This window comes from Saccopteryx leptura, chromosome 1 (assembly GCF_036850995.1).
Source record: "Saccopteryx leptura isolate mSacLep1 chromosome 1, mSacLep1_pri_phased_curated, whole genome shotgun sequence".
In the NCBI taxonomy this organism is placed as follows: Eukaryota; Metazoa; Chordata; class Mammalia; order Chiroptera; family Emballonuridae; genus Saccopteryx; species Saccopteryx leptura.
In genome coordinates this window covers 25320344-25347130 of record NC_089503.1, presented here as the reverse complement: position 1 = coordinate 25347130, position 26787 = coordinate 25320344, and positions in this window count along the sequence as shown.

Sequence of the window (26787 nt, the reverse complement as noted above, 5' to 3'; positions counted from 1 at the left end):
CTTCTGTTCTTTGTATGTGTGTGTACCTTAGTAAGTAATATAATTTTTTCTTTTTTATTTTTTTAAGTGAAAGAGATAGGCAGACAGACAGACAGGGACAGACGGGAAGGGAAAGAGATGGTAAGCATCAATTCTTTATTTTGGCTCTTTAGTTGTTCATTGATTGCCTTCTCATATGTGCCTTCACCAGGGAGCTACAGCAGACTGAGGGACCGCTTGTCAAGTCAGAAACCTTGGGCTTCAAGCCAGTGACCTTTGGGCTCAAGCAAGTGACCATGAGGTCATGTCTTTGATCCCACGCTCAAGCCGGCAACCCTGCACTCAAGCTGGTGAGTCTGCACTTAAGCTCATGAGCCTACACTCAAGCCAGTGACCTCAGAGTTTCAAACTTGGGTCCTCAGCATCCCAGGTGGATGCTCTATCCACAGTGCCACCACCTGGTCAGGCTGATTATTTTTTCTTTATTTTTTAATTTATTGTGTTGACGTTGTTTTAGGTGTTCCATTCATTCTAACACCATCTATACTTTTCATCATGCCTGCCTCTGCCTCCTGCAAGATCTTTTCCCATCCTTGTTTTTACCTCTTTGCCCCTCTCCCTTTTTTTCTACTCTCTCTTTCTGTGTAGCTTTGCTACTTTGTTATCTGTAGATTTGTGTTATGTGTGTATATATGTGTGTATGTGTGTGTGTGTGTTTTGGAGGGCTAATCTCTTCATCTTTATTTAAGTTATATTGGTTAATAGAGTTGTATAAATTTCAGATGCACAATATTATAATAAATCATCTGTATATTGCATTGTGTGCTCATCATCTAAAGTTTGAATTCCTTCAGTCATTGTATATTTGATGCCCGTTACACTGATCAAGCTCTTCCCCCGTGCTTCTGTTCTTAAACATAGTGCTGTGGAGACAGTACAGTGCTGTGGAAATTCCACTTCTGACCGTGACTGAGTAACTGGTTCCAAACTTACCCTCCTTCCATAAACAACTATAAAACTGTACAAAGTATGAGACAACTGTATCATACACTGGATAACAGGCATTGCAAAATGGTGATCCTTGAGAAATAATCCCTACCTGTGTCCTGACTTGATGCATGTGTAGTGAGCTAAATCCCAGAAGAGCATGGAGGTCTTGCTGAGATGAGAAAGTCTAGGCTGTAGAAGCACCTAGAATTTGGAAGAAAAGGAAGTTTACTTAAAAAAATGGTGCAAAAAGACAGGGAGAAATCTGATGGGTTCTCTGAGGGTTGTTGATCAAGTGCTGGCCTAACAAGACACAAGACACAGCTCCAACAGCACTAGCAGAGGAGTGACTGCTCTGGAGCTGAGGACTACAGAGTGGCCTCAAACATGCAGGAGTGCTGGGGGCCACTGCAGTTCCATCTTGGCCAGCATGGGGAGGCCTTGCTGACTTAGCACCTCAGACATTTAGTTAAGAACCCAGAAAGGACAGACCTTACCGGTAAAAACCAAACTACTGTCCTGGATGGATGACTCGCTTGGCTGAATCATTGTCTTGTAATGCAGAGGTGGCTGGTTCAGTCCTTGGCTGGGGCACATACAGAAACAGATCGATGCTTCTGTCTCCCCCTTATCCCCTTTCCTCTCTCTGGATTCAATAAAAATAAAAAAAAATTTTAAATAGAAAAAAATAAAGACACACAAAAAAAGGCAACAGAGAACATTAAAAAAAAAACAAAACTACTAATTAAACCCAAGATAAAATCACCATAGACAAGCAATGGCAAAACATAAAACCAAGAGCATCTACCACTAATTTTGTTCTCACAGGCAGATCAAAAGTCAACAACATCTGAAGGAAAACAACATAACCTAGGCTCCCTATCATATATCATTCATAATTTTAGCATAAAAATTGTTGTTTTTTCAAGCATGACTAGGCAGTGGCACAGTGGATAGAGCTTTGCCCTAGAATGCTGAGGGTCCAGGTTGGAACCTGAGGTTGCTGGCTTGAGCGTGGGATCACAGACATGACCCATGGTCACTGGCTTGAGCCCAAAGATCACTGGCTTGAAGTCCAAAGTCACTGCCATGGCTGTAACCCCCCGGTTAAGGCAAATATGAGAAAGCAATAAATAAATGCCTAAAGTGTTGCAACTATGAGTTGATGCTTCTCATCTCTTTTCCTTCCTGTCTGTCACTGTCTGTCTCTCCATCTCTCTCTCTCTCTAAAAAAAAGTGTTTTTTTCAAGAAGTAAGATAATTTAATCCATTATGAAAAAAATATATTCAATATAATTAGGACCTTAGATGACCCTAATTGTGTTTTTTTTTTGCAATGTTTTTTTTTTAATTTTTATTTATTTATTCATTTTAGAGGAGAGAGAGAGAGAGAGAGAGAGAGAGAAGGGGGGAGGAGCAGGAAGCTTCAACTCCCATATGTGCCTTGACCGGGCAAGCCCAGGGTTTTGAACCGGCAACCTCAGCATTCCAGGTCAATGCTTTATCCACTGTGCCACCACAGGTCAGGCAGATGACCCTATTGTTGTAATGATCAGATATGAACTTAAAAACAGATACTATAAATATGTTCAAGGACTTGCAGAAAGATGTACAAAATCAGAAAATAAATAGAAAATTTTAGTAAAAATACAAAATTATAAAAACAATTAAGTATTGAGTTAAAGGAAAATCAACAGAAATTATCCAATCTGTAGAGTAGGGAGCAGATATTTTAAGAAAAGAAATGAATATTAATATTTCAAATGCTGTTATCTAACATACATACATTCCAACTCATGGAATGAGAGTAGAGAGAAAAGGCAGATAAAAATAAAGAAATATGTTCCAAAATATGTTATAAAATTCTTGAAATATCAAGCAACCCTCAGAGCCAAAAGTGTCAGAAAAATTCCAAGCAAGTAAATACAACAGGAAAAATTACACGTAGTAAATAATATAATAATATAAAAATATTTAACTCTGTGACAATATTTTAATAATTTACTTTATTTTAATTCTAGTAGAAATATGAAAATGTCCTTGATTTTGCTCACAGTGCAGAGGTATTTGAGGGAAGCAACTCACTCTGTGTTAAGAGACAATATTAATTTGTAAAGTACATTTTTGTGGGTCTTACATGGCATTGAGTTCTGCTTGATTCCAAGTCTCTGAAGAATGTAAAGAATTGCTCTTTTAGGCCCTGTGGCCAGTTGGCTCAGTGGTAGAGAGTCAGCCTGGAGTATGGAAGTCCCAGATTCAATTCCAGGTCAGGGCACACAGAAGAAGCTCCCAGGGCACTGAGGATGTCTCCATGGTCCAGGCACTAGATTGGCTCCAGCAATGCCCCAGATGGGCAGAGCATCGCCCCCTGGTGGGCATGATCGATGGATCCCGGTGGGGCGCAGGAAGGAGTCTGTCTGACTGCCTCCCTCCTCTAACTTTGGAAAAATACAAAAAAAAAAGAAAAAAAAAAAGAAAAAAAAGAATCATTTTTCTGGGCAGTAAAAAACAAAAATCTGATGTTCAGATTATCTGGCTACTAACTGAAAGCCATGCCTTGTGAACAATAAAACATTGTAGACAGGGAAATAGAAATCCTGCCATTTCAAATATGAGTGCCAGAAACAAACTGTGCTAAAATTTTAAAAACAGATTTAACTTTTCAAAAGACACTATTTTTGAGCCCTAAAATGGAAAGGAAAGCCAGGCAAATTTGCAGATGCAGTGATTCAATTATGGAAACTGGTTCAGTAAACACTGTATTTTCCTCAATCTCTATTTTCTCTCCTTTGAGGACCCCCTCACAGACATATATTGGAGCTTTAAATTTCATTTTTATTATGGTATTGGCATTTGGTCTCATTATGGATGATTTCTTTAAACAGCAAGTTCAATTTAATAATTCTTTTGCTTTGTGTAATTGTACTTTTCAACATATACCCTGAGTTTTTTACTGCCAATTACTCTATTTTACATGCATGGAAATTTGATTCTTCTGTAAAAATGTACCTTTTCTGGGTAATATATGTGATTATTTGATTTTGTTTCCTATTCCTCATCTTAGGTCTTTCATTATTTTAATTTTCAAATTAAAAAAAAATTTAATTCAGTTTTTTTACGGTGACATTGATTAATATGATTATATGGTTTCAAGTGCCCATTTCTATGATACATGATCTGCATATGCATTATGTGCCCACCACCCCAAGTCCAATCAACTTGGGTTTGTAATTATTTTACTTTGAGCTCATATCCTTTGTGAGAGTCCCATGAGTCTTTGGTATGAAAGTGTTTCTATATGAAGCTCTATGAGATCATTGCAATCAGGACAATAGAAGATTTGACAGATTGATAGCAGATTTTGTCAAGTTCTCAGCAATATGCTTTCTTACTTCCTAATGTGAATTAGTACCTCACACATACATATGGCACTTAGTTTTGTGTTTTCTCCTGAGGTCTAGAAAAACAAAGCTTGTAGAAGAGGGCTAGTATTCAGGGAGTATAATTACAGAAAGTAGAAGCATGGGACAAAAGGTGTTAGGCAAGAAAGAACAGAGAGTCAATGCAGAGATATGTCATCTCTCTGGCCACAGCTAAATGTGACTGATAGCTTCATCCTTCAGATCATGCCTCTGAGCTGCCCTATAATTTGCAAATCAGTAGCATTGTTGTAGTGTGTTGAAAAAAGGGTGAGGTGAGAAAGAGTTACTTAGAAAGGAGAAAATATCTATCTATTGGGTTCTCTGGAGTCTGTTTCCCAGTGGTTAAAAGTTTAACTGTGGATGTGAACTCCACTGCATTTCAAGGTTGCACATGTATGGGTGCCTGGGAGTATTCTACAGCGCCCAATACCTCGTTTAACAAGGAAGCCAGCATGCAAGCAGGTGAGAGATATTGTGTGGTAAGGAGGTGAAACTCTGTTAGGTCCTGTGTAGTCAGGAGCTACCAGCAGTATGGATGCATCAGTCTTTTGGGACCCTTAAGCATCTCTTGATAGTCTGAATTCTGGACGTTGGGAAGAGTGCAAGAAATCACTAGAGGAAGCTGGTTTAATTAAAAGGCAATTGTGTGATACTGGGAATTTCATAATGCAGTCTGTCATATGGTTTTCTTTTCTTGTTGAGGGCATTTTTCCTTTCCTTTTTGTTTGATAACTGATAATCTTCCTCAGAATGTACATGAATGGGTAGACACATGTACTTTTATTTTCATGGAAGTAGCAGCTCTTTCTTATGCTTTAACTTTTAGCCTGAATGTCTCAGTATTAGATCTCCTGCCTCATCTCATGTACAGGTATATTTGGTGGGCTATTATAGTGATCCAAGTGAGAGATAGTAACATATATATGTATATAAATCTTTCCAATCTCACGCAAAATGATCAAATGAGTAACATAAAATGAGATACATATGATTTTTAAAAAAATCATGGAATACTATATAGATCTTATTATATTAGTAGTTATTAATGCATGAAGTTTCAAAGGGGAGAAAAAATCACATTTTTCAACAATACTCAGTTCTAGTGACAATTCCTTAGTGCATAATTTTAGGCATTATCTCACCCAATTTCTAATAGACATATGTCCTGGCGCCAAGGGTGATGTCACTTAGACATTTTGCATACTTTTAAAGTATCCATTATGAAGACATTAAAGTCATCTGAAGGAGATACATATATAATCTGCACAATATTATTTGAAAAAGAAAGATTTTGTCTTACTTTCCATATTTAAAAGTTTCTTCCTATGTTTCCTTCATGTGGATCTCATTAGAGATGCACCTACTTTTGTTTTGTATCTGAACAAGAATACTTCTATAATCATATAAATTTCCCCAGCTCCTAACATTATAGACTAAAAAAAGTGTGATTTTTCCCTTATTATCATAGATACAAACCTATCTGATAAGTTTTAAAGTTGTGAATCAGCTAAATTTATACTAAATATTTATGGTATTATACTTGATATGGAAATATGACAAAAGTTTTAGTAATTATTTTTAACTATTCAAGTTATGGCAAAAAATATAGAACTAGGTAGGAGCTAGCTGGAAAAGACTGAGAAGTGCTAACTGACACTAACACTAAAGCTAAAATGACAAGATGAGAGATTAACGGTCATTGAAGCAAGAACTGTAGTGACTTGCTATTTACTTGCCTTTTTCTGTTCCTCACACTGAGGTTGGTTCTATGAGCACTGCAGTTCATCAAAATTCTTTGCTGGGTTTTTTTTCCTTCTTAATTCAACCACATTGATGCCTCTGCAAAGTAGTTCCAGGGAGAAGGTCTAACATTGGTAATCTGGGATGAATAAGCAATTATGATGAATATATGTCACATTATTGTGCATTCCATAGAGAGGTGTCTTTCTCAGAAGTTAGAAATGAATAACGTTAGTCCATAAAGGATTAAATCTGTGGACAATTAACAATAAGAAAATAGTATTTCCTGACTAGAGAGAAGTGTAACAGGAAGACATGTCAGAATGAAAACCTAAATGTAAAATCTTGATGAAATCACTGAAAGCAACTAACTCTTGTTTGACTTAGTACATAGAGCTAGGGATTTTCCAATTTGTGAAGACATTTCAACTTTGAATTGAAGTTTTCCTTTATCGCTTCTTTTTTCTTACTCCTTTGGCCAAAGTCTCACAGAGTCTATCAATATCCAGCTGTTTGTTTCCTTCAGTGAAAGTGTGGGAAAAGTCTGAGGTCTAGAAAAACAAAGTTTTTATCAGTTAGTCAATTGAAAATTTTCTCAGTAGCGTTTAATTTAAAAGAGGAGAGAGAGAGTGCGCAAACAAGAGATCTACCGAGAGTATTCAAACTGAAATAATTAATGGAACTTTCTATGAGAAAAAATAGTTCATCTTTATGGATACTACATTTATTGAGAGTACTTATTTTCTCTTTAATAATAACAAACATTAAGTAACACTATAAAAGTGACAATGTGTAGAACCAGCAATCTGACTTATATCCTAAACAGATGCTTAACAACGCTGAACTGTACACTTAAACATGATTAAGCAGTAAATTTTGTTATATGTATTTTAGCACAATTAAAAATAAAAAAAACCACACTCACACATTTGTAATCCTACACAGCTTTTGAGGGTCAGGAATGCAGAAACAATTCAGTTGAATGTTTCTGGCTTTGAGTCTCTCATGAAGTAACAGTCAAGCTATCAGCTAAGGTTTTAGTCTTCTAAAAGTCTGACAGCTCTTTTTCTCTCTCTCTTCTATCCCTCTCTCCTTCTTAAAGTGAATGAATAAAAATAAATAAATAAAATTTTAAAAATGAGAAAAGCCTGACCTGTGGTGGCACAGTGGATAGAACATCGACCTGGAACACTGAGGTCAGCAGTTCAAAACCCTGGGTTTGCCTGGTCAAGGCACATATTTTTCCTGCTCTCTCTCTACCTCTCCCTCTCTCCTATCTAAAATGAATATAAATAAATAAATAAATAAATAAATAAATAAATAAATAAATAAATAAAATAAAGTCTGACTAGGGCTGGGAGGATCCATTTTTGAGATGACTCACACATCTGGCTACTGTCAAGAGATCTCATTTTCTCCCGACTCTTAGCACAAGGGCTTGGTTTCTCACTACTTGACCTTTCCATGGGGCTGCCTGTCCACATGGCCTGGCAACAACTCCCTCCAGAACCAGAGATTTAAAGTGAGGTGAAGGTACAATGTATTTTGTAACGTGGCATGGTAGTGATATACCATTACTGTGTTCTATTGTTCCAGCAAACCCAACCTAATACATTGTGAGAACAGACTGACCCAGGTTGAAGATACCAGGGGATGGGGATCAGTTGGGTTTTTCCTGAAAGCTGGCTATGATACCACTCTAAACTGACCTTTGTTGTTGTGACATAGTATATTATATTGGACTAACTTTTCCATCAATGTTATTTTTTAAAACTACATAAAATATAAAAACAAGCTTTAAGACTATTAGAAAGCAAACAAAGAAATTAGGACTTAGGAGGTCAAGATACATAAGAGAATGAAAATGCTTTGGGTTGATATCTACTTTTCCCTGCTTTCTGTCCTCAGAGCATTTGCTAACCTTTGACTATGAGTACAGAGGACAAACACAAAGCACTGACAGCATGGGGCCACATTCTCAACCAAGAGCTAACACATACCCAATATTATAGGTTTAGACATTGGAGCAGACATTAGAATCTGAGGATGTTGTCCTGAGTTACCCAAACTCTATCAAGATACATACCCTTTCTCTTTATTTATTTCATTCACTTCCTTATTTTATTTATTTATTTTCTTTGGTATTTGATGAAAATGCTTTGCGTAAATTTTTATATCAGACTGAAAACATTAAAATTAACTTTGTTGTTAAAAAAAAAGAAACACATACATTTTATAGTGAAGTCAAACCCTGGATGATGAGGATGATGAAGAAGATGATGATAATGCTAATCTTCCGTTGTTGTGCTGGCCTTATCCTGTGTGCTCCTTTGGAGGCCTTTTGATTGGGTGGAATGATACATACAAGATTAAGGTAGTTCTGGTCCATATACTATCATTATATAAACAAAGGAAGAATTTGGCTTATTTTATCAGGACAACACTAATGTATGGGTTTTCAGAAAATTTAAGAAGTATATTTGGTATGTTGTTATTTTTATTCTACATATAATGGCTGATGTAAAATTCACTTTAGAGTACCTGGGTGACACTTTAAAGAGATAGCTGGTTCCACTTATATACTTATACACATGCAGGTATACATATAAGAAATATACATAAAGTAGTTATATAAATATATAGGTAGTTGCATATGAATATGTATGTATGTATGTATGTTTCTTTATATTTATGTGCTTATTACTATGAGCAGGCACTGCCAAGATTTTACAGACATTACATCATTTAATTTGTAAAAACTGCCTTCACAAATATATCACTCAAAGTCTGGCTTAACTAATATAGCATATAGAAAAAGATATATATATAGAATTATATTTCTCTCTAACACAGTTCTGGGTAAGTGAGTGGTCCATATCAGCAAGTATTTTTGTTTGACATGGTCATATAGGAACCTAATACCTTTCATTTATTATTCTGTTCCTTGAGTTTCTTCTTCATTCACATAGAAAAGTAGATGCCTTAAAATTCAGATTTTAGCTAGCTTAGAGGAAAGGTGCAAGCTGCAAAAGACCTGGGCCTAGAAGTGGCACACATCATTTTCTCTCAGATCCCATTGGGGAGAACAGAGTCAGACAGTAATGTCTAAATGACATGGGACTGGAATAGAGTCGAGATGTTTGCGGAAACTAGCCATCTGTCCGACAGTAGCTCTGACAGAGGTTCTGGTTGTTACCAAATATAGTCTTCCTTTTTACTATGATGAGAGAATCCCTACTTTATGACTGCACATAAGTCCATGTAGAATGGAACCCAGCATTTTCAGTCTCCCTTGCAGCGAGGTGTGGCCATATATAAGACATAAGTCCTTTGTGACATACATCTCACTTTTTTAGAGTCAACATCTGTTTACCCTTTATTTCTCCATCTTTATTCCTTTCTTCTTTCTTATCCCTACATCAAAATGCTGCTTCCTTGAACTATGAGATGGAGGCCATAAATAATAGAACAAGATAAAAGTATTCTAATTCTTTGGTACCATTAACCACCACACCAATCTTAGTCCACTTGCTCAGAGTTTTATATAAGAGAGCATAAACTTTAGTCTTTGTTAAGCCTTTGTTACTTTTTGGATTTTTGTCACCAGCAGCTAAATATAACCCTAAACTGATGTGACTGGTATTGTTATTCTTATTCTAATGACAAATTTATGCCCTGATAGGTAAATGATCTTGATTTTGGTTATAAACCCAAGGCAGTCTTGCTCCAAATTCAGTGTTTTTCTTCCTGCACCATTAAGCCAAGACAAATGAAAAAAAACAACTATGATCTCTTTTAGTAACAATGGGAATATACATACCTCTCTTGAGGGAAGAATTTTAAGAAGTTAATTAGTCATTTCATTGTATACTGAATCTATTTATTTATTTATTTATTTATTGACATCTGTGTGTCAAAACAATGCTAGCTTTCCTGTCCCGAGCAAGCCTCATCCAGGTAGCTCTTTGGAAAAGCTCCAGAATCCTGAGCCTCAAAAGACAGAGAAAGAAGAAAGTTAGATTTGTTGAGCTAAATGAAACACCAAATAAACAGGGAAATACCATCAGTTCAGAGAATAAACAGTATAATATTCTAGTATGTGTTTTGAGCACCTTAGAATGGAAGGATACAAATTGAATCTTCTCTTCCTTTATTATCCTTTGTTGACAACAGATGTTGTGAACATTAAATCAGTCAGTGTGCTCGTGGGGAGATAGGTTAGCTGATCCTTCCCAATGACTGTCATTCTTGAGTTGCAGAGAATTGACTGATGTAGAGATGATGCAGTCTTTTGACCTTGAGCCTGTTTTGAGCCTGTCATATTGCCAATGTCATGGAATTTTCACTGGTTATAAGTTGCTGACTAAACCTGATTTTTCCCCCCTTTACAACTAGAATTATGCATTAAGTGGGGAAAATAAATGCATAAGCTGTAATAAAAGCCTTTTCTCCTAATAACATTAATATGTATAATGAATTCTGAAATACACATTAGGCATATAGTTACCTATTAAACCATTATCTTGTGTTATAAAATACTCTCATAAAATAAAAAGATAATATTTTTTATAATAATAAAAAGATAACATTTACTTTAGCAGTGTAGATAAAATATAGAAGGAAGAAGATTTGAGTTCTAGATTCAGCTATGCTACTGATTTACAGAATGACCTTGGGGAAGGAAATCACCTGAACTTTCTGAATCTTTTTTTCCACATTTATATATAATAGTAAGAGCTAAACAACTCTAAGAAGTTTTCTCAACTGTAAAATTAAAAAGGAAAAAATCTGGGATTCTTTCATCTCAATTATAATATAAACTCTTTATTGTGCTAATTTCTTAAGAGCAAGATTAACTCCCAATTGAACTACTTTTATCAGTATTTTACCATATGGAGTTATTTGTATTTGAGGGGACATGATTTTTAACATCTAGTTTTTAAAAATTTCTGTAACATCGAACTATGGAATAATAGCCAAAATAAATCATCACCATATGTTAAGAATTTCCTAAACTTTTTGAGAAATTAAAAATGATATTGGATTTTACCTTGACTAGCATATAATTCTGTATCAACAGTAAGAACAATTTGTCCCCAATATTTGAAACAGATTATATTTTAATCATATATTTATAAACTTTCCTCCCTGGCAGTTATATTGTGAATTATTGCTATTATTTTAGAGACCATGTCATGTCAATATAAGGAGTGAAATAACAACATTGTCATACATGGGACTTTTGTAATTTCTAAGGATGCAATTTTATTCTGTGACTGTTTCTCTTTCTGAATCTATAAAGAAAGGTGGAGGACAGAAGTACCACCGAAACTTGCAGGACCTCTGTGACATATAGCCTAATACTATGATGCTCAGTTTATTAATTATTATATGTTAATTAATTATTGTATATGAACATAAAATGTCAAATGTATGGAAAATCACAAGAAATAATTTAACAAATGTTTCTGCCACTGAGTTTATAAACATTTGCATTTTATTTGTTTTAGATCTTTTTTTCTTTATTATAACCTTATTAATACAATTTTAGCCCCCTCAAAGTACCCCATTCTCCCTATCTCCCAAATATAATCTTTCATCCTGTGTGTTATGAATCATTTACATTTACAAGCAGTATATATATACTAGCTTTTAAATTGATTTACTATTATATCTTCCTAGATGTATCTTTCTAATTACTATTTAGTAAAGAGACACTAGCAGTGCCATATAAACATGATTCTCTATAGGACAGCCTTTATGACAAAGAATAATTAAGATCAACACATTGCTGAATTTGGAAAACCTTAATTAACCAAATTAACTATTTTTATTTTATTGTATGATATTGAGGTAAAATTGAATTGAAATCCTAATTATGTATAGTTCGGGGAAAAGGGCAGGCATTATACATCATCTTGCTTCTTTTAAATTGAGAACACAAGCCTGACCAGGCAGTGGCGCAGTGGATAGAGCGCTGTACTGGGATGCGGAGGATCCAGGTTTGAGACCCCGAGGTCGCCAGCCTGAGCACAGGCTCATCTGGTTTGAGCAAAGCTCACCAGCTTGGACCCAGGGTCGCTGGCTCGAGCAGGGGGTTACTCGGTCTGCTGAAGGCCCACGGTCAAGGCATATATGAGAAAACAATCAATGAACAACGAGGGTGTCACAATAAATTGAAGAACACAATACCTTTACAATATGAAGAGAAAAAAGTATGTGGGAATATTACAAGTGAGCAGCTCTCCATATATCAATATATCTTGGAGACCATTCTAAACAAGTCTGCAGCACTTCCCACCCCCTCCAATCTCTTGCTTTAACAAGAAAGTTGGGGTTTTATATTTCATTTTTTGTGAGTATCTACTTTAACTTAATTGTCAAAATGTGTTAATCACTTAGCCAGAAATAACGTGTTCTTTTATAGTAATTTCCTTTTCCTTTCTTTGTGTCAACATCTGGATGCGTGAGGAACTAGATCCTAATTTAGGTAAATGCTTGGTTAGCTTCACTACTTAAACACAATTTTTAAAATTATACTTTTTTGAGGTATAATTTACATTCCATAAAATTCACCCATTTTCAGTGTATAATTCAATGATTTTTAGTAAATTTACAATGCTGTGTAGTCATCACCATAATATAGTTTTAGAATATTTTAATTACCCTAGTAAAATTACTCAGATTCATTTATGGTTAATTTCTCTCCCCTCCTTCTACCAACCCCAGATAAGGCAACTGCTAATTTGTCTTCTTTTCCCATATATTTACCTTTTTTTAGATAGTCCCCACAAGTGGGATTATACAGTATACGGTCTTTTGTGCCCGATTTCCTTCACAAACACATTTTATTTCTTTTTCACAAGAAACCTACAATTATAGTACTAGTAAGAGGCCTTGGTGGAAGACGCTGAATTTTAGGGTGGGGCTTTTAATTGTAGTAGTTTAATGAGTAAACTTGGATGGAAATCACTGAATAATAATTGGAAGCCACATGTTGAAATTAGTTGAGAGCACAGATGCGTTCTCATTTGTGTAGACCAGTTTTCCAGAAAATACAAAACAATTATTTTTGTTGTTATCTTATTGAAAGTGACATGGAATCTTGTTCAATACCCATGTTAAATGCTTGTAATATGAAATCAATATGTTTTATGTCTTTGCTGCTAATAAAGAAGCATATAATTGTTTTCAATAAATTTGGTATTTTATTTTAATACATTTCTAAACATGGTGAATATGTTTCATAAAGTATTAAATAGTTCTGAGACCATCTATAAGGTAAAACACAAACAATAATACTTTCTAATGCAAATCACATCAGGTTGGGAAGTTTGTATTCCTTGTTATTGTGGAGGTAAAGATCATTTATGTTTGTCTTGCATTAAGTCTGTTTTAATATGATTATTATTGTCTTTTTTTTCCCTTGGATTAAATTTAAGAAATATCAAATCATGACAGCAAACTTGAAATACAATAAACACAAAGCAAATATAAAGTCTTACATAGCATTGGAAATCCTCTGTTAAATTCTTCTCTATCACAAGAATATTTTAGAACACCTGAGAAGAGAATATCAAAGGTTGTCACTTTTGAGGAAAGCAGCAGAATTCCAAATTCAGTTGCAAAAATCTTCCCATTTCAAATTATTCTCAGTGCAAAGAATAGAGAAATTTATTCTGGTATTGAGTGTTCTGAATCACAGAAAATTACAAAAAATTAAAGAAAATGTTTTCAAAGCATATTATTTTGATAGCCGATTTTAATGTTCCTTTTTTAAAATTGATGCACAATTTACATACAACAAAATGCAGAGATCTTAAGTGATAAAAACAAAGGTTTGTGACAACATAGAAACAACATATACATGAATTTCATCATTCTAGAAAGTTTTTGTGTCCCTTCCCCTGATCCTTCTCCCCTCTCACCTTATTTTTTTCCCATTTTAGAACTTTATATTGAAATTATAGAGTAGTGTTTTATGACAGGTTTCTTTTTCTCAGTATAGTTTCAATATTTATATAAGTTGAGTTGCCCCTAGTGGTGCAATATGTTTAGCAGCGTACCTAGTTTCTACCTTCTAGATGGCTCTGGGTCCGTCCCCCACCACAATTCCTACTGTGACAATCAAGAATACCTCCATACACTGCCAGGTGATTCCTGAGGGTCAAAATTACCTCTGATTGGAAACTTCTAAATAAGGCACATGATATATAAATTTTTCTCAATAAAGGTGTCAAATAAAAATGATTTACTTATAAACATTTTGATTCAGTGAATAGGGCATGGGCTTAGAACTTATTCAGTGATATATTACAATTCTATTTTCTGCCTTTCAAAGCTGTGTGATACAGAACAAGGGACTTGATCTTTCTATACTTCAGTTTTCTCATCTTCAAAATGTTTTAATATTGCCCTGGCCAGATGGCTCAGTTGTAGAGCGTCGGCCTGGCGTGCAGGAGTCCCTGGTTCGATTCTCAGCCAGGGCACACAGGAGAAGCGCCCATCTGATTCTTTCTCTACCCCTCCCCCTCTCCTTCCTCTGTATCTCTCTCTTCCCCTCCCTCAGCCAAGGCTCCATTGGAGCAAAGTTGGTCTGGGTGCTGAGGATGGCTCCATGGCCTCTGCCTCAGGTGCTAGAATGGCTCTGGTTGCAACAGAGTAACGTTCCAGATGGGCAGAGCATCGCCCCCTGGTGGGTATGCCGGGTGGATCCCGGTCGGGCGCATGCGGGAGTCTGACTGCCTCCCCGTTTCCAACTTCAGGAAAAAAAAATGTTTTAATATTACAGTTTTGTAAGGATGTTATGGGTAATTTTTTGGCAAGATTTTTGTTAAGTGCCCTGTAAAATTCTTCAACATGGGAATAGTTAAGAAAATTCTTGTCCCTTTTTCATGTATTTTTGTATTATGTTCTTCAGAATTTTACTTTTTACACATCAGGCTTTTGAGAACATTTAAAAACCAATTTTGGCCACAAGGCCATATCTCATGGATTAACAAAAATTGTTTTCCTATTCACCTTCTTGGTTCATTATTCCTTCCAATTTCTGGGGAGACATTGTATCTAATGGTTTAAATGTATAAGATATGTTTAAATGTACTAAGTGGTTTTATAATCTGAAGCACATGTAACAGGTTTACCATACAATTCACAGTTAGCTGTTATTATTTTTATTGTTATTTTGCATTCCCCTAACAAATGAGGTTTATCATCTTAATTTATTGATCATCTATTTGATATTACTATTCCCATGAATGATCTGTTGGATCATTCATAGAAATAGTAAAACTAGAATCATAATGTCCTTCTATTTAATTTTATCAAGAGTTTTCCAGCACCTATTAAAATGATCATAGTTTATCTTCTAAAAATTTATTAAAGTGGTTAAATGTATCTTAAAAATATGCCATATTTATGTCTTGGAATAAACCCCAGTTAACTGTAATGTTTTTATATCTTGCTTAATTTAATTAGTTAATGATTTACTTAGGATCATTGTAGCAATATTTATAAATAAAATTCTATTATAACTTTTCTTTATCAAACTGTGCTTGCTTGGTTTTGATATCAAGGTAATACCAACTTCATTAAATAAATCTGAATATATGTTTTTCTTTTACATACCTTACTAAAGATGATATAAAATATATATTTCTTGTTTCATGAGGGTTTGAAAAAAAGAAGTTTATTTTAAAAAGGGAAAGGGATTTGCCAAAAAACATATATATATATATATATATAACAGCTAAAAATAGGCAACAGGATGGCAGCAGCGAGAGGGAAAGGGGAGGGGAGTGGAGGTAGGAGGATGAGGGCAAAGGAGAGGGAATGGGCACAGAAGGAGACTTTGTTTAGGGTGAGGGGTGCACAATGTGATGTACAGATGGTTTTGTATTGAGTTGTACATTTGAAACCTGTATGGTTTGGTAAACTATGTCATCCCAATAAATTAAAATTGAATTTTTAAAAAAATATTTTGAAAAAGTTATTCATATACTAAGTATACCCACACTGGACGTTTATGTAAGAAATAAAATTATATCAATATAGTGTATATATCACAAATTTCAGGTATAAATATAGGTATAGATATAGATATAGACAGAGACAGAGATAGAAGTGTAGAGATGCTAGAGAGCAGGTAGATAGATAGATAGATAGATAGATAGATAGATGATAGATAGATAGATGATATATTTACTTACTACTGCGGCGATTGACAAGCAACAGCCTGCCAGACAATTCTGACCATAATAAACTTTTGTAAATAAAGTTTTACTGGAACACAGCCTCACTCATTTATTTACATGTTGTCAGTGACCGTTTTCACACTATAGTGGCAGAACTGAGTAATTACAACAAACACCATAAGGTCCAAAATATTCCAAAATTTATTATCTGTTCTCTTATAGAGAAAACTTTTCCACTCCTGGATTACAGAATCAATATATTTCAAAGCTATTTGTTTATTTAAAAATTCTATTGGCCCTGGCTGTTTGTCTCAGTGGTAGAGTGTTGGCCCAGCATGTGGATGTCTGGGGTTCAATTCCCAGTCAGGGCACACTGGAGAAGCACCCATCAGCATCTCCATCCCTCCCTCTCTTGCTTCTCTCTTTCCCTCTCTCTGTCTCTTCCCCTCCTGCAGCCATGGTTTGATTGAGAAAATTGGGCCTGGATGCTGAGGATGGCCCCATGTCTCCCCTCAGATGTTAAGAAGAGCTCAGTTGCTGAGCAATGGAGCAATGCCCCAGATGGGCAACAACATCACTCCGTAGTGGGCTTGTTGGATAGAACCTGGTCAGGGCACACATGAGACTCTGTCTCTGCCTTCCCTCATCTCACTGAAAAAAAAAATCCTACTAGTGTTTAGTCAAATTGACAATGGATATATTTTCTTGACATTTTTTTATTACATTTAACTTTTCAAAAGATATTTGATGAATCTTTTCTAGATACTTTTCTTGACAGTGTTGACATAATAATGGACAAAACAAAAACAAAACTTTGCCTGTGTGGACTTTATACTCTAAGATGGAATAAAGATAATTAAAATATACTGTACTACACACACACACACACACACACACACACACAAACACACACACACGTAGTAGCTTCAGGTAATGCTCAATACTAGGAGAATACAATGGCCTCTTTCAGGATGATACACTTGACCATATCAAATAAAAAAGTAAATTTTTTACTCTCTTGGGAAAAAACAGTACAGGGAGAGGAGAGTTCAAATACAGAGGTTCTGATGTAGAAACATACTTGCTGTATTTATTGTACTGTCAGAACGGCAAAAAAAATCAGAGTGGCTGAGACAGAGTGACTGAGATGTAGAAAGAAGGTGGAGTCAGAGAATAAAAAAGGAGCCAACATTATGATTCATATTGTGTAAGTATGATGGGATGTCATTGTTCAGTTTTGAGTAGGGTTGTGACATAATATGGAAGTCATTTTTAAATGAAAAACATTGACCTTATGTGGAAAACATACCTTTCAGGGAAACAGTCATAGCAATGAGACCAATTAAGGCATCATTGTAATTGTCCAGAATAGAGACTATGGTAGTTGAGTCAGGGTTCTAACAATGAAAGAGTTACAAAATTTTCAGTTGTAATATAACTAAAAGTGAGATTTACTGGTGAAATAGTTTTGGGTTGTACAACAAAGAAAAGGATTATGACAGCATTATTTTTCCTAAAAAATTAGATGATTTTAATGATATATATTGCAATAAGTAATGATAAAAAGAAAAAAATTTTAAGGTTGGAGAAATTATAAATTTTGTTTGAGCATATTAACTTTATGACATTTATTTAATGTCCAAATGAAGACATATAGAGAAAAATAAAATAAAAAGTCTGGAGTCCAGAAAAGCATTCTGTGGTGAAGATAGTCTTGAGATTCAATAAGCTATTTGTTGTATTTAAAGTCAAAAGACTACAGTTCTCCACAGAGGCTGCACAAAACTGCATTCTCACCAGCAGTGCAGGAGGGTTCCCTTTTCTCCACACCCTTGCCAGCACTTATTGTGTGTTGTTTTGTTAATGATTGTCCATCAGTGGATGAGTGGATTAAAAAGCTGTGGTACATATACACAATGGAATGCTACATGGCAGTGAAAATGAAGAAAATCTTCCCTTTTGTGAGAGCATGGATTGACCTGGGGATTATTATGCTAAATGAAATAAGCCAAGCAGAGGAAGAAAAATGATCTCACATATATGTGGAATCTAATGGACAAAGTGAACTGAGAAATAGAACAGAGGCAGAGGCAGAGTCATAGGGACCAGAGGGACAGCAGTCAGAGGATCAAGAAGGTAAAGGGATTAATAAAACTATATATGCATAACACAGAGATATAGATAACAGGACAGCAAATCCTAGAGGGAAGGGGGAGGAAAATAGGGGGAGGGGAGCAAATGAGATATAAAAAGGGACACAGGAGTGGGGGGTGAGGGAGTTATATTCAGTGAGACACTTGAATCCACATAAACACAATAAATTAAAAATTAATAAAAATTTTTAAAAAGTCAACAGACTACTTATGATCATTTGAGGAGGGTAGACAGAGAACAGAAGCTTAAGCCTGAGTCCTGGCGTATACAATAACCTGAAGGTCAGGAAGAAAAAAACAACTTCATACATTGTCATTGAATGAGGTAAGAGTAGAAATGGAAATGTATATTATCCCAGAAGCAAAGCAAGAAAATAATTTCCAAAAGAAAACTCAGACTGACCATGTCAACGGTTGTTGAAGCATCTTCTAGATAAGGACTAAACATGATCATTAGATGTGGCAGCTTGAAGGTTTGTGGCATGAAAAGGACAAAATACTGTTGGAATATGGTCAAGAAGAATGATAGGTGAAGACATGTAGTTAGTACATTTCCTCATAATATTAAAGTATCAGTTATATCTGTACTTCCTCCTTCTTAAAAATATGTGTTCAATTTTTTTTATCTGACTTTCCATAGGTTATCTATGTAATGCTTTTTAAGAACCAATTTTTTTTAGTGTCCCTAATTGATGACACACTTATGTAAATAGTGTATGCTCTATTTTTCTGTGTATTTTTCACTCTACAGATATTTTGTTTGCGAGAGTAAAGGTTGGTGACATTCTTTATTGTGTAGGCCAGGGGTCCCCAAACTTTTTACACAGGGGCCAGTTCACTGTCCCTCAGACCATTGGAGGGCCGGACTATAAAAAAAAAATTATGAACAAATCCCTATGCACACTGCACATATCTTATTTTAAAGTAAAAAAACAAAATGGGAACAAATACATATTTAAAATAAATAACAAGTAAATTTAAATCAACAAACTGACCAGTATTCCAATGGGAACTATGCTCCTCTCACTGACCACCAATGAAAGAGGTGCTCTTTCCGGAAGTGTACCTGGGGCCAGATAAATGGCCTCAGGGGGCCGCATGCAGCCTGCGGGCCATAGTTTGGGGACCCCTGGTGTAGGCAATAGAACTCTACATGTTGACACTCTTTTTCTATCCTTCCATCTATCTTTTCTACACAACTATCATCTGAATAATCCAATAGTAAAGTTGGATCATCTACTTGCTTGGTTTTGACCTTTTTTTTGAAATAATTTATGCAACTGAAAAATTTTAATGATTAAAATTATCTGTCCAAATAATTAGCAGATATAGCATGGTGTTTTTCTATAATTAGTTAATCCAAATTTTTCGCCTAGAGAAGCTTGAGTTTATTGCTATTGTGTTTATAATCTAGGACATTTACATGTCATAAAAAAGATATAAAAACTCTACATTTTAAATAAAATTTCTTAGTGATTAAGATTATATACTGTAAAATAATTTAGACTTTATTTTCTATATGTACATTAAGTAAAAATATTCTTAACCAGTACATCTTTCAATTTAAGTAAAAAGAGAGAGAGCAAGGAAGGGGGAGAGGCTGACTGACTTACGATTCTGCCTATGAAGAATTAAACTGCTAAAGGGAACTATAATCTCACCAAAACAAAAAACCTATAACACCACACTGAATTAAAAAACAGCAATGCAAGAGTGTATTCCCCCAAAGAAAGGACAAAACATGGTGAGCCCTATAATTAATAAAATTTCTTCTTTGAGTCATTTCTAGGCTGCAGGAATGAAATAGGGTCCTAAATGGAGCTCAGTCTTCATGCTTAATTTAGGAAACAGGGAAAGGAATTGGAGGAGACCCAGACTACTAGACTTTGCACAGCAGAATAAACCGGAGAAAGGGACTGTGTACAGAGCATGGTCAAGTGATTTTCAGATGGACTCCCTTGACTTGACATTATTTTTTTCTGAAAACATTGGTAGAACTGAATCACTGAGCAATTTATTTTGTGTCCTGTCTCACTCTCAAGTATACAGTATTTTAAAAAATTCACTAGAACCTAATTTTTGAAGTTTGCATAGCTCAAATTTAGAGAGTGTTGGCCCTGACTGGTTGCTTAGTCAGTTGGAGCATTGTTCCAAAACACCAGGATTGTGGGTTTGATCTCTAGTTGGGGCACATACAGGAAGTGACTAATGAATGCACAATTAAGTGGAAAATAAATGAATACTTCTCTAACTTTCTTTCATTCTCTCCCTCACCCGCTCTCCCTTCCTCTTTCTGTCTCTCTAAAATCAATCAATTAAAAAATTAGAGAATGTTAAATTAACCATGAAATTACCTCCACTGTTTCATAGTCTTGTTACATAAGAGAAAGCCACATAAACCACCATCACTACGTCTTGTGAATGGTCACTCCAGAAGAATATCTATTATGTTGTCCAATGATACTTCCATTACCTTTAATACTTTCTTTTAAGATTGGGATACTGTAGGATCAAGTCATTCTCTGCAAATTGATAAGCTCTTTCTTATCAAATGATAAGAAATGTGTAATCTATTTTGGTCCTTTTCTTTTCTTTCTTTTTAAACTTTAAGAATCAGAGACTTTCCTGGTATGTGATCTATGGGGATTTTGAAGTCCTCAGTATGTGTCAGGAATAGGAAGAGGCAAGAAACTCAGAGCACATATTTATTCTTTGGTGTAAATTTATTTTTCATATAGAAAATTTTCTTGGGAAACCAACGTTTTGTTTCTATTAAAATATTAGAATCTACTGAGTTTAAATTCAGCTCCAAGTTGATTAACCTCCTCATTTTTTAAAGTTTTAGTTAAAGTAGTAGGTAGATATAGTAGTATAATTCAACTAATAATATGAATTACATCTTAATCCTTTAATCTCTGTAAGCTCTTACAATTTATTTAACATTTGTAAGATCCCTTTTCCAATTGTCAAATAAGAATTATACCTACTCTAAAGATTGTAAGTCAATACTAAGATTACCTGGTTGGCACTCAGTAAGGATGCCATAAAACAGCAGCTATTTGTGTAAATGTGGACAATGGTTCTTAATTTTGCTACAGAATAAGAACATCTGAAGAGCTTGACAAATTTTACTACCTGGGTCTTCTCTGTTAAATATTCTTTTATACTGGACTGGAGTACAGCCTGAAAAACATGAGCTTTCAAACTCTCCAGGTGATTTTAATCTATAGCCAGGATTGAGAACAACTAAATTAGGCACACTATTTTCAAGAGAAAGAAACTTACTCTGGATCTATAGGTCGAAAAGGAAACTCATTGGAAAAATATAGTATGACTCACAGAGTTGAAATAAAACAGTAGAGTACTACCTCTGGGTAGAACAGGTGATCCAGGTGCATGAGCTAAATGAGTGTCTTTTCAGGGGAAGGTCAGCCCTGGGATATTTTTTAAAACATTTGTCTCAAAACTCACTCTTCAAGTTTCCAAAGTTGAGAGAAAAAGAGCGTAATTGAACTGGCTTTGGCCATATGCTGTCTCCTTGGCTAGGATATTTGATTGTCAGACTCGAAAAACCCAAAGCACAATGATGGAGAGGTAATTCCACAAATGGGACTGGGAAGTGCTTTTATAAGAAGAAAATGAGATTGGAGTTCAGCGGCTTAAATATATAAATAAACGCACATACACACACAATACAGTTATCACTGGCATGACAGCCTTTCCTATTTCTATGTGTTTAATTATATAACTGCACGTCTACATTTAATTGGTTACAAGGTCTCAACTCTTAGATCTTGACTGGTTTGCTCAGTTGGTTAGACCATTGTTCCAAAACACAGAGGTTGAAGGTTTGATACCTGGTCAGGGCACATAATGGTAAGCAAGTAATAAATGCATAAGTAACTGGAACAACAAATGAATGCCCCCTCCCCATCTTTCTCTCTTTTCTCCTCTCTGTCTTTCTAAAATCAATAAAAAAATGAACAAACAACAAATTTTCAACTCTAAAGAAATAATCCTGGTAGCATCTAAGAAATGGTATTGCTTTATTAGTAGGTGCTAATAAATGAAGCAGTGAACAACTGAATAGTAGCTGGCTAGGACCTCAGTAACTGTACAGATTCTATCTTCTGACTACTGTTATTATCAGTGCATAAATGATAGATAATCTAGATTCATAAGCCCCATTTCTATGGTAATTGAATTGGGAGACCAATGATTCACTTCTGACTTTATCTGTATCCTGAGGCATTAATACAATATGGTATTAGTATGATGCTCTGGGTTTTACAAAACAGCTTTATAGTCTAAGGGGAAGGCAAAGGAACCATAGCAGGTGAACCAGAGCTTGGGTAACCATGGGGTTAAACTCTCATAGCAGATTTTCAGGAACAGAATTATGTTAATAACAGCAGCCTGATTTATCAAAACAAAAGGGAAGGCCTGAAATGTTTACAAATTCTTAAAATATAAAAACATAGTGGTGGTCATTATTTTAAGGACTAGATAAAGGATTAAGTCACAATACCCTTAGAGATAAAAGTAAATTTAAAGCTAAAACATTTCTAAGCATCTGCAAAACTTTTTCTGACCTTGACATTATTCAATCAAAAAAAAGTATGCTAAGAAACCATCTGACATGAAACAGTTTGGGAACGTGTCTTATATATATCATGCCATGGTTACCTGACAGAAAGACTCCTATGACAATACAACTACTAATTAAACCAGATAATATTTTTAACTTTCACACATGATAATTTAATTTTTGTAATTAACATACAGGTTATTCTTTAATAAAGAAAACAGATGTTTTCCAGTGGTATAGTGATGGCCCAGTGTGTGGAAATCCTGGGTTTGATTCCCAGCCAGGGCACACAGGTGAAGTGTCCATCTGCTTTTCTACCCTTCCCTCTCTCCTTTCTCTGTGTCTTTCTCTTCCCTGCCCACAGCCAAGGCTCCACTGGGGCAAAGTTGGCCCCGGGTACTGAGGATGGCTCCGTGGCCTCCACTTGAGGCACTAGAATGGCTTCCTTGCAACAGAGCAATGGCCCAGATGGGCAGAGCATCGCCCCCAAGTAGGCATGCCGGGTGGATCCTGGTTGGGTGTATACAGTAGTCTGTCTCTCTGCCACCTGGCTTCTCACTTCTGAAAAATACAAAAAACAAACAAACAAACAAACAAAAAACCCCAGATGTTTTCATGGTAATAAATAATTTCAGTTTTATAACCCTAAATTCTATTTCACCCATAGTGTTTTCAAAGATAATTTTTTATAGGTTAGGAACAATTTAAATAGATGTGGTATATATTTTGAAATATAACAAAGTTAATAATTGGTCATAGTTGGAATAGTGGCCCTTTTGTAGGCAGGGGAGATTAAAGTTGAGAGACCAGAAAGCATGGGGTAGGTAGTCTGTAAAAAAAACTTGTCTCTGATTATAATTTAAAGCCAACTGAATATATAACCCCTGTGTTGTATATAAAACTCTGTAACAATCTTGAAATAGGTCATATAAAACATAAATCCCACTAAAGTTTTCAATACAAATCCCTGTTGTAACCCTTCTCCATGAACAGAGATTTATCCACCTTGTACTGAGAAATGAGCACATCCTAGCTTTCAGAACTCCTTTTTTAGAATTGGATTGTGTATGTGTAACTTAAATAAACTTGAAAAAAGTAATTTCTATTCTAACTGCAATAGCATCCAATTTATATATTAATTTTAATAGATTTTACATTCAATTGATGTGTGTGTGTGTGACAGAAACAGAGACAGAGCAAAGGACAAAGAAGGATAGACAGGGAGAGAGATGAGAAGTATCAATTCTTCGTTGCGGCTCCTTAGTATTTTTTAATTGTTCACTGATTGCTTTTTCATATGTGCCTTGACTGGGGGGCTACAACAGATTGAGTGACCCCTTGCTCAAGCCAGCAACCTTGGGCTCAAGCCAGCAACCTTGAGCTTCAAACCAGCGACCTTGGGCTCAAGTCAACGATCATGGGGTCATGTCTATGATCCTATGCTCAAGCCAGCAACCCCATGCTCAAGGTGATGAGCCCCTGCTCAAGCCAGCGACCTCAGGGTTGCCAACCTGGATCCTCCACATCTCAGTCTTATGCTCTATCCACTAAGCCACTGCTTGGTCAAGCACAATCTATAATTGACTTATTTTAAATTTTTTCCCATTGATGATAGAGAGAAAAAAGCATTTGCTATTGTTTCATTTAATTATGTAGTGATTGGTGCTTCCCATATGTGCCCTGTCCAGGGATGAAAGCCATGATTTCAGTGCACTGGGACTACGGTCTGTCTATTGAGCCAACTGGATAGGATCCAATAATTTATTTTTAAATTCAAGCAAAAAAATATTTGAGTGTCAAGTATTATGTTAAATAGAGGAAATAAGCAAAAAAGAAGAACTAAAATTTAGCCTCTACTGCCCTGTGCTCACATGAAATTTTGTTAAACTATAATACAAGGAATACTGAAACAAGCATGTTGTTGAATACGGTAGCAGCATAGAGAATATGGGGCTTTCTGTAGTTCAAGGTTGTCAGAATTTTTCTGTTAGCAGTCAGGTAGTAACACTTCTTTTGCCTTTGTGGACCATGAAGTTTTGGTCAGAACTATTTAACTCTACTGTTGTAGTGTGCAAACAGCCACCAACAATATGAACATGAGTGGACGTGGCTGTGTTCCAATGAGACAAAACTGGAGGATGGAGTAGATTTGACCCAATGGCCATACTTCACTGACCCCTGATATCTAGATCTTGAAGAATCGGATGGAATTAAACAGCTGCAGAAAAATATAAGTATCATGTCAGGTAGGAGAAATAGAATCATCAAAGCATAAAACAGTGTGATGTGCTCTGGGAACTGTGAAAAAGCATTAGTGTCTCTCTGCATGTCATGTAGCTGGAGGATAAATTAATAGATTACCCTTTTCAATCAATATAACAACTGATGAGAGATAGAAGTCCATCTTAAATGATAAAACCAAGATTTAAAGGTTCAAACACAAGCTTGACTTCAAAACCCTGTTATTTACACCATAGCTTTCTTTGTCAGCCTGAGGAATATGCTTTTTAACTACAAAGTACTTATAATTACAGGTTCCACCTTTTATATGAGAATTACATGCAGTGGTCCCAAAGTAATTAGCATATATGGTGAGCTTCACTTGCTTAACATTCTGAGTAATAAAAAATAAATAAACTTACCTGTAATTGCATGGTTAGTACCATTTAATTAATCTGCTCAGAAACACAAGTTAATTATGAACTAAAGGTTGCCAAACAGACTGAGTTCAAAAGAGAATCACTTTTTAATTTTCTTTTGCTCAACATTGTGGGGGAGATTCTGCTTTCATTCATGCAACATTGCTACAAGTGGAAATGAATCCATTTACTTTAACATTTTACCAATGTAAATGCCACACAAACATATGTTCTCATTCGAGTCTCAATTAATTACAAGGGAAACTGTGAAGCACCCTCTTTGTTTCCTCTAGAGATGTAAATTGCTCTCAATCACTTTTACATGTTGTCTCAAGAAAATCAATGATGTGGTATTTAGGTTAAAAAATGAGAAAGTTATTAGAGCCTTGGTATTAAAAGTTAATAGTTAAAATCATCATCGAGGGCTTTCAAATTGCAGGCACTGTAAACATAGAAAGTGGGAACAAGAAGTGACTTCTAAACATTTGTCATTCTCCTATGTTTAAACATTTCATAAGATCAATTATCTGCATCAAAAGTGAAATCTGGAGCCCAGTTATACTTCATTAGGTCCATTAACTGGAACGACAACATCTTAATATCAATTATTCTCATATGAGTTTTCAAGAAGAAAATTAAACACTTTTCAAAAAAGATGAAAAAGAAAAAGATAATAGACTGCATGGTTTCCAGTCTTGTGATCATTAATGAGCCACAAATTTTTGGTCCTGTTCAATCACCTCTAATTAGTATGAATCTTACAAGAAATATACTCCTTACCCTTGATCTTTCCATCATGTAAAGGCCTCCTCTCCACACAGAAAGAAAGCGCTGGGAAGGACTTAGAAAATTAATTCATTCTACAGCTACATTTTAAAGAGAGGGAAATTGAAGGATCAAGAGGTGGTCCATGTAGCTTGTTAATAGCAGAGCCATATTACTGAGTCCTAACTCAGTGCCCTTCACACTGTAACACACATTTCTTCACTCTTCTTTCTTTGAGGGGTATTCTGGACTGGGAGATGTACTGCTCTAGCATGCAAGTCTGATTTCATAGCAGTAAATATACAATGTTATCTCTCCCCA